Genomic DNA, 8,849 nt, shown 5'->3' with positions numbered 1-8,849 from the left:
AGGTCTTAATTAGACCAAATTCTAATGGAAAATAAGTACTAAGTCCAAATCCCTCGTGTGTCATTAAGTTTGGGGCCTAGTGCCTTGCAAGACTCAATGGTCCCCAGGGGACTTCAAGTTATAGTGGCTCACACACTTATGTATAGTACGTCCTTGTGTGGGAGAGTCTAGAAATTTCTGGTAGAATATCTCGTGTGGTCAAACAGGGACTCGTTTATCCTGCAGTTGTGTATATTGAAATCCGGACCAACGGAGTATATATATAAATATATAAATATATAAATATATATATATATATATATATATATATATATATATATATATATATATATATATATATATATATATATATATATATATATATATATATATATATATATATATATATATATATATATATATATATATATATATATATACTGTATATATTCTGGTGTTGGGGAACTTTACTAAGACTACATCACATATACTGGTATTTGCGTGATGGGGGCCCTAGACTGCTGAGAGGGAGAGGGAGGTAGTAGGCAGCCGTCGACGCCCCCGCACATACTATCGACTCAGCCCACAGATCAAATCAATATCCGCGTGAGGTGTAGATGAAGGTTGTACCCGCAGTGTGTGGGTGTGTGTGTGTGTGCGAGGTTGATGTACTATACACCTGGCTGTGTATGTGTACTATGACTGGCTATGAAGAGGTTTATAATGTGAGTTGTAGGTGTTTACGGTGTGGGAGTGGCTGAGAATTGGCGGAGGTATGAGTGGTGGCGGTGGCACTCACTCGCACGCGCCAGCCGCCATGACGTCACGTTGCCGGTAACGATCAAGCAGCCGGCACCGGAGTCTTAATGACTCATATCCACTTTTCTGGAACATTGATTGTTTACCATATGCTGCCGTATAAATGTCTTGGTATTCCTCTGAAAATATCTAAGAGGATCATTAAAGATAAACATAGGATTATATGATTGATGGCAATGACTCACCGCCCCACTGTGACTGGAATCCGTGAAAGTCGGACACGCTGGTCTAGTGTGTTGCCGAGGCATGAGAGGCCAATTTCACAATGTTATTTCTAATATTTTTAAGTTTCTAAACTAAATTATTTTGTATTGTTAAGTGTAGAGTTCATCTATTATTACTTTGTCATAGCGTTGTATTCGTCTGTGAGATAATATGAGTGAATAATATTGTGGTGAAGAACTGTGGGTGGGGGAGGTCTGGCAGGCGGGGAGCGGAGCGTTATGCACATGCGCGCCGCTTTCTCGTCTCTCGCCAGTTTCTTGTTGCGGCCATCTTGTGCTGACTGCCATGGTGGCCGAACTCTGGGACAGTTTTGACCATTGTGAGACCATCAATCCAGCTAACGATGGATTAATGGTAAGATGAAGTCCCATGTTTAGTAGCCTTAGTGTGGCAGGCAAAAATGTCATTCGTTCATGCGTTTTTGAGAAGATTTTGCGAGTGTTGTGATCTCGGGTGATACCCCTCGTCGGGCCCACCTTAGTGTCAGGCCTTACTATGAATTAATCCTGACTGTTTGTAGTGACATGGCTTCTGGCTCTTACAACGAAGGGGCGTGTGTCAGTCGCTCTGGGAATATCATCAGCTGAATACAACCAGGGAAATATCTACCGTTGTCGAAGCTACTAGGAGATCGTCGAGGAATCAATAAAGGAAGAGGGGACCAACGCAGAGGGGATCCTAGCTTAACAAGCTAAGGGTTGCACACCGCCTTCTACCTACTGGAGGCCAGCGAGTGTAAGAAGAGTTCCCTTGTTGCGGCAGGAAGATGGTGGAGGTGCGAGGCAGAGGTAGTCACAGCAGCAGCAGCAGGTGGACCACAGACCAGGCGGGGTCAACACAGGTCGGGATGTTTATGCATGACCTTTCCTGCTGCATCTTGCCGGACTCTCGCCAAGTAATACACTCCAGAAAGGCCGTTGCTGAGTAGGTGGCTGACGCCTTGTTTCCTTACCAAGACTGGAACCACAGACTTTCCACTATTTGTCATACAAAATACTCTGCAACAATTTCGTGACCGCACGCTGTTTGTAAGATTCCATTAAGCATCAGGGCACAGCTGATCTGAGGAAGGCTGCCCCCACCCGCCCAGCTCCCAGGGTGCCTATTAAAACGTTGCTCGGTACATTTATTCTCCCATCATCCGCTATGCATGGTCCTGCATCAGACTGGTGAAGCCACTGGGTCAATACTATGCTTGCTTTTCATTGGTCTGGAGCAGCTTAGGGTGCAGGCCACCAGTACTTGTTCCTCTCTTGTGTCGTCTTTATCAATGTATCCCATAATACTGTTTCTAACAAGTGTTTGTAACTCTCAATGCGTTTTCCTATTTGTTCTTTGATTTTTATATTGTCATAGAAGAATTTCTTTGTCTTGACTGCCAAAAAATTTCTTATAAAATTCCATCATATTACATATGCAACTCTCTGGTATGTTTGTGTTTATGTGACTCGATATTGATCATACTTCCTTATAGTGTTAATTTCCTTAATCATAGTATAATTAACACTCACGCACACATACACACACACACATACATATATATATTATATATATATATATATATATATATATATATATATATATATATATATATATATATATATATATATATAAATATACTGTAGGTGCGCGTAGTCCAGGTATATGCTGATAACCACAGAAAACAAGAAAGCACGAAGTTAAGCGCTTTCGTGTAATTCATCTTCAGGTGTGATACAGTACTTCGTGTTTTCTTGTTTTCTATGGTTATCAGCATATATATATATATATATATATATAACAAAGTATAGATATTTACCACCTACACCCGACATGTTTATTGCATGACTCGCTCTTGTTATTTGGATATATACGTTAGTGAAAGTTTTGTGTGTTGCATGCGCCACAGCCTGGCAGCCCACGTGTACCTTGACCTCTCTTGTCGCATTGTGCATCTCCTTCCTTGTTGTGCAGTGGGAACCTTTATTGGAGTCGCGCACTAACCCTCCCCTACTGTATCATGTATCATGTATGACACACACATCTGTGTTCACACACCACTCGTACCTGTGCCATACAGTGACAGTCCTCTCTTTGCCATGTTCTCTCGTCGCTGTCACACGTTAAGACTCGTCCTCATACACTGACATATTTGTCTATGTCATCAACTGACATTGTCCTCTTCGCCAAGCATATATTGACACTTTCACGTCAGAGAGTGATGTAACCCCTGACATCATGCACTGACATTCTTCTCTGCCATAAATTTATACTCCCAACTATGTCAGGCACTGACACTCCCCTCTGTGTCAGGCACTGTCTCATCACACTGTACACCCTCACCTGTGTATAATAACACAAAGACCTAATATGGTCTGTTTACTAACTCAGCCATGGACCTCTACCATAAACTGCTCCCTCACCACTACACTCCCTCACTCTCCTCCTACCTCCATCCTCCCTCACCACAACCCTCCTCTCCCCTCACCACTACACTCCCTCCTCTCCCCTCACCACTACACTCCCTCTCTCTCCTCACCACTACACTCCTCCTCTCCTCACCACTACATCCGTCACTCTCCCCTCACCTCTCCTCATTCTCACCCACTACACTCACTCTCCTCACACCTCCTCCCTCCTCACCACCCCACTCATCCTCTCCCCTCACCTCCATCCCTCTCCTCCCACCACTCCCTCCTCTCCCTCACCTCCATCACTCTCCCTCCCCACACTACACACTCCCTCCCTCTCACCTACCTCCCTCACTCTCCCTCACCACTACCTCCTCCTCTCCCCTCCACCACACTCCTCCTCTCCCCTCACCCCACTACACTCCCTCCTCTCCCTCACCACTACACTCCCTCCACCCTCCCTCCCACCACTACACTCCCTCCTCTCCTCACCACTACCCCTCCTCACTCTCCTCACCCACTACACTCCCTCCACTCTCCTCACCACTACACTCCCTCCTCTCCTCCTCCTCCTCCCTCTCCTCCCACTCCACTCCCTCCTCTCCTCACCTCCTCCTCCCACTACCTCCTCCTCCTTACCACTCTCCCCTCCTCACCCACCTCCTCTCCCACCCCTCCCTCCCACTCCTCCCACTACCTCCTCTCCTCACCCCACTACACTCCCTCCTCTCCCTACCCACCTCCATCACCTCCCTCCTCCTCACCTACACTCCCTCTCTCTCCCCTCCCACCCACAACCTCCCTCCTCTCCCCTCTACCTCCCTCCTCTCCCTCCTACCTCCCCTCACTCTCCCTCACCTACACTCCTCCTCTCCCTCACACACCTCCCCTCCCACCACTACACTCCTCCTCTCCCCTCACCACTACACTCCCTCCTCCCCTCACCACTACCTCCTCACTCCTCACCCTCTCCCTCTCTCCTCCACCACTACCTCCTCACTCTCCTCACCACTACACTCCTCATTCCCTCACCACTACACTCCTCCTCTCCTCACTCTCCCTCCCCCACTACACTCCTCCTCTCCCCTCTCCTCCACTACACTCCATCCTCTCCTCACCTACCTCCCTCCTCTCTCCTCACCCTCCTCTTACCTCCCTCCTCTCCTCCCACCACTACACCATCCTCTCACCACCTCCTCTCTCCATCCTCCCTCCTCTCCCCTCCTCTCCCTCCATCACTCTCTCCTCACCACTACCTCCCGTCATTCCTCCCCACACTCCATCACTCCCTCCTCTCCCTCCCTTACCTCCATCACTCTCCTCCCACCACTACACTCCCCTCACTCCTCACCCTACACTCCCTCCTCTCCCTCACCACTACACTCCTCTCTCCCTCCTCTCCCTCCACACTACCTCCTCACTCTCCTCACCACACATCGTCAATTCTCCCTCCCACTACCTCCATCACCTCCCATCACTCTCCCTACCAATACCTCCATCCTCTCCCTCACCACTACACTCCATCCTCTCCCTCACCACTACCTCCCTCCTCTCCTCACCCTCCTCCCTCTCTCCCCTCCCCACCACTACCTCCCTCCTCTCCCTCCCTCTCCCCTCCCCACCCCTACACACCATCCTCTCCCCTCACCACTACCCTCTCTCCCTCACCCACTCCATCACCTCCCTCCTCTCCTCCTATACCTCCCTCCTCTCCTCACCACTCCTCACTCTCCCCTCACCACTACACTCCGTCACTCTCCCCTCCCTACTCCTCTCTCCCCTCACCTACCTCCCTCTCTCTCCCCACCACTACACTCCATCACCTCCCTCCTCTCCCTCACCCACCTCCCTCCTCTCCTCCCACACTCCCTCCTCTCCCCTCACACACTCCATCCTCTCCTCCCTCCTCTCCTCCCACTACACTCCATCTCCCTCCTCACTACCTCCATCACTCATTCCTCTCCTCACCACTACACTCCTCCTCTCCTCCACCCTCACCTCCCTCCTCTCCTCACCACTACACTCCTCCCTCTCCCTCCACCACTACCTCCTCCTCTCTACTACCTCCTCTCCTCACTCTCCTCCTCTCTCCCTCCTCTCTCCTCACCCTACCTCCCTTCCTCCTCCTCCTCCCCCTACCTCCCTCTCTCCTCCTCACCACTACACTCCATCACTCCTCCTCCACCACTACCTCCTCTCACCACTACATCCTCCTCTCCCACTCCATCCTCTCCCTCCCACTACACTCCTCACTCCCCCCCCTACACTCCTCTCTCTCCCCTCCACCACTACACTCCTCACCTCCCTCCTCTCCCTCCTTACTACATCCATCCTCTCCTCATCTCTCCCTCCCACCCACACTACACTCCTCCTCCTCCTCCTCCGTCACTCTCCTCACTACACCTCACTCTCCTCACCACTACACTCCCTCTCCCTCACCACCTCCATCCACTCCTCCTCTCCTCCACCCACTACCTCCCTCCCTCCTCCCTCCCACCCTACCTCCCTCCTCTCCCTCCCTTCCCCACTCCTCCTCCTCCACCACTACCTCCCTCCCTCTCCCTCCCCTCCTCCTCTCTCCTCCTCCTCCTCCCCTCACCCTCCTCCCCTCCTCCCCTCCCCTTCACTCCTCACTCCCACCACCTCCCTCCTCTCCCTTATATCCCTCATTCTCTTCATATTCCTTCCTCTCCCCCCCTCCTCCTCCTCTCCCTCCTCACCACTCCCTCTCCTCCACTCCCCACCTCCTCCTCTTCCCCTCCTCTCCCTCCTCCTCCCCTCCCTCATATCCCTCACTCACTGTCCTCTCCTCCCCCACTCCTCCTCTCCTCCACACTCCCTCCTCTCCTCCTCTCCCCTCCTCCTCTCCCTCACCTCCCCCCATTCCCCCTTCTCCCCACCTCCTACCCTCTCCCACACTCCCTCCTCCCCCACTCCTCCTCCCCCCTCTCCCCCACACTCCCCTCCTCTCCCCCCCCTCCCTCCCTCCCTCCTCTCCCCCTCTCCCCTCCTCCTCCCCTCCTCTCCCCCCACTCCCCTCCTCTCCCCCCCACACTCCTCCTCTCCCTCCTCTCTCCCTCCTCCCCCCTCCCCTCCTCCCCCCTCCCTTCTCCTCCCCTCCCCTCCCTCCCCTGCCCCCCTCCCTCCTCTCCCCTCCCTCCCCTCCCCTCCCCCAGCCTCCCCTCCTCTCCCCCTCCCTCCTCTCCCCCACACTCCCTCCTCCCCCCCTCCTCACTCTCCCAATCCTCCCTCCCCCCCACCTCCTCCTCCCCACACTTCCTCCCCACTCCCTCACTCCCTCCCCTCTCCCCTCCTCCCTCCCCACTCCTCCACTCTCCCCACCTCCTCCTCTCCCCACACCTCCACCTCCCCCCTTCCTCCTCTCCTCACACTCCCCTCCTCCTCTCCTCCTCCACTCTCCCCCACCTCCTCCTCCCACTCCTCCCTCCCCATCTCTCCTCCCCTCCCCCACACCTCTCCCCCCTCCCCACTCCTCCCTCTCCCCCCTCCTCCTCTCCCTCCACACCCCTCTCCCACTCAATCTCCCTTACCTCCCCCCCCTCCCCACTCCCTCCTCTCCCCCACACTCCCTCCTCTCCTCCCACCCCTCTCCCTCCATCAATCCCTTACCTCCCCACTCCCCCCCCACTCGCTCCTCCTCCATCACCAGAGCAGCAGGTCCTCGGGTGGGCCTAGTTAAATCCAATACAGTTTAAAGGCCTGATAGAAGTAAATGCTCTCTTATGTATACCTCCCCACCCTCAGCCAGACCTCCTAGCTGGTCTTCTATTGTGTCCTCTGTTGATGTGTCCTACTTTTACTACTCTGTCCTTGAACTATTGGTCACTACTTTTGCTGGTACTACTTCTAGCTGTCACTATGTTGTGTCACTACTGTTGCTGGTGTCTACTGTTGTGTGTCTATTGTGTCTACTGTGTGGTTCTATTTCTGTGTATCTGTGTGTCTACTGTTGGTGGTACTGTTACTGTGTTGGTAGTCACTGTGTTGGTAGTCACTATTGTTGTGTTTGTTTACTGCTACTGTTGGTAGTCTACTGTTGATGTACTACTGTTACTGGTCACTACTGTTTGGTAGTATGTTATTGTTGTGTTACTACTGTTGGATTGTCACTACTGTTGGTATACTAGGCCAATGGTACTACTGTTAGTGATCACTACTGTTGGTGGTACTACTGTTGTAGTATTGTTGTGTCTTACTGTTAGTAGTCTATTAGTCTATTGTTGTGTGTCTCTTGTGTGTGTATTTTACTGTTGGTCACTACATTAGTATGTTGCTACTGTTGCCACTACTGTTGGTGGTACTACTATTTGCTGTCTACTGTTGGTAGTCTATTGTTGGTCTGTTAGTAGTTGTTACTACTGTTGGTAGTCTACTGTTGATGGTCTTACTGTTGTAGTGCTACTGTTGGTAGTCACTACTGTTGGTAGTCACTATTGTTAAGTGGTTACACACTGTTGAAACAACCCCACCCAACCAACACCGTGGTCAGCTTTGTGTGTCTTACTGTTGTTGTCACTACTGTTGGTGGTACTACTGTTGGTGGTCACTACTGTTGAGTGGTTGTCACTACTGTTGGTTGTCACTACTGTTGAGTGGTTGTCACTATTGTTGGGGTCACTACTGTTGGTGGTCACTACTGTTGAGTTGTCACTACTTTTTGTGGTCACTACTGTTAGTGGTTGTCACTATTAGTGGTCACTATTTGGTGGTCACTACTGTTGTGGTGGTCACTACTGTTGGTGGTCACTACTGTTGGTGGTCACTATTGTTGGTGGTGTCACTATTATTTGTTTTCTGTTGTGTCACTACTGTTGTGTCACTACTGTTGAATGTACTACTGTTGTGGTCACTAGTCACTATTTAGTTTGTACTACTGTTGGTAGTCACTATTGTGTGTCACTATTGTTGGTGTCACTGTTGGTGGTCACTACTGTGTGCTGTTTGTGGTCCTACTACTGTTGCTGGTCACTACTGTTGAGTGTGTCACTACTGTTGGTTGTCACTACTGTTGGTGGTCACTACTGTTGGTGGTCACTACTGTTGATGGTTGTCACTACTGTTGGTGGTCACTACTGTTGGTGGTGACTACTGTTGAGTGGTCACTACTGTTGGTGGTCACTACTGTTGATGACTACTGTTGGTGGTCACCTATTGGAGTGGTCACTACTGTTGGTGGTCACTATTGTTGTTGTTGTCACTATTGTTGGTGGTCACTACTGTTGGTGGTCCTACTACTGTTGGTGGTCACTACTGTTAGTGGTCACCACTACTGTTGGTGGTCACTACTTAGTGGTCACTACTGTTGGTGGTCACTACTGTTGAGTTTGTCTACTGTTGGTTGTCACTACTGTTGGTGGTCACTACTGTTGGTGGTCACTACTGTTGGTGGTTGTCACTACTGTTGGTGTGAATCTA

The 8,849-nt window shown here is 50.9% G+C and overlaps 1 protein-coding gene across 3 annotated transcripts in view; it reads left to right on the top strand.

Annotated features, from left to right (window-relative positions):
* Positions 1–1,237: 1,237 nt before the first annotated feature.
* LOC121861557 (protein stoned-A-like) overlaps positions 1,238–8,849 on the top strand; it is an 88,340-nt gene continuing 80,728 nt past the window's right edge. Inside the window, exon 1 of one of the 3 annotated variants that reach the window (XM_042359429.1) lies at positions 1,238–1,377. The gene's annotated coding sequence lies outside the window, so the exon portion shown is untranslated. Of the gene's footprint in view, positions 1,378–1,447; positions 1,865–1,924; positions 1,948–8,849 lie in introns of those variants that run through there. The other 2 variants (XM_042359431.1, XM_042359432.1) reach the window with 2 other exon arrangements.

The sequence above is a fragment of the Homarus americanus genome, unplaced genomic scaffold, assembly GCF_018991925.1.
Source record: "Homarus americanus isolate GMGI-L3 unplaced genomic scaffold, GMGI_Hamer_2.0 scaffold24260, whole genome shotgun sequence".
Taxonomy (NCBI): Eukaryota; Metazoa; Arthropoda; class Malacostraca; order Decapoda; family Nephropidae; genus Homarus; species Homarus americanus.
Note: the sequence above shows the minus strand (reverse complement) of the source record. Positions and strands in the feature narration are given on the sequence as shown.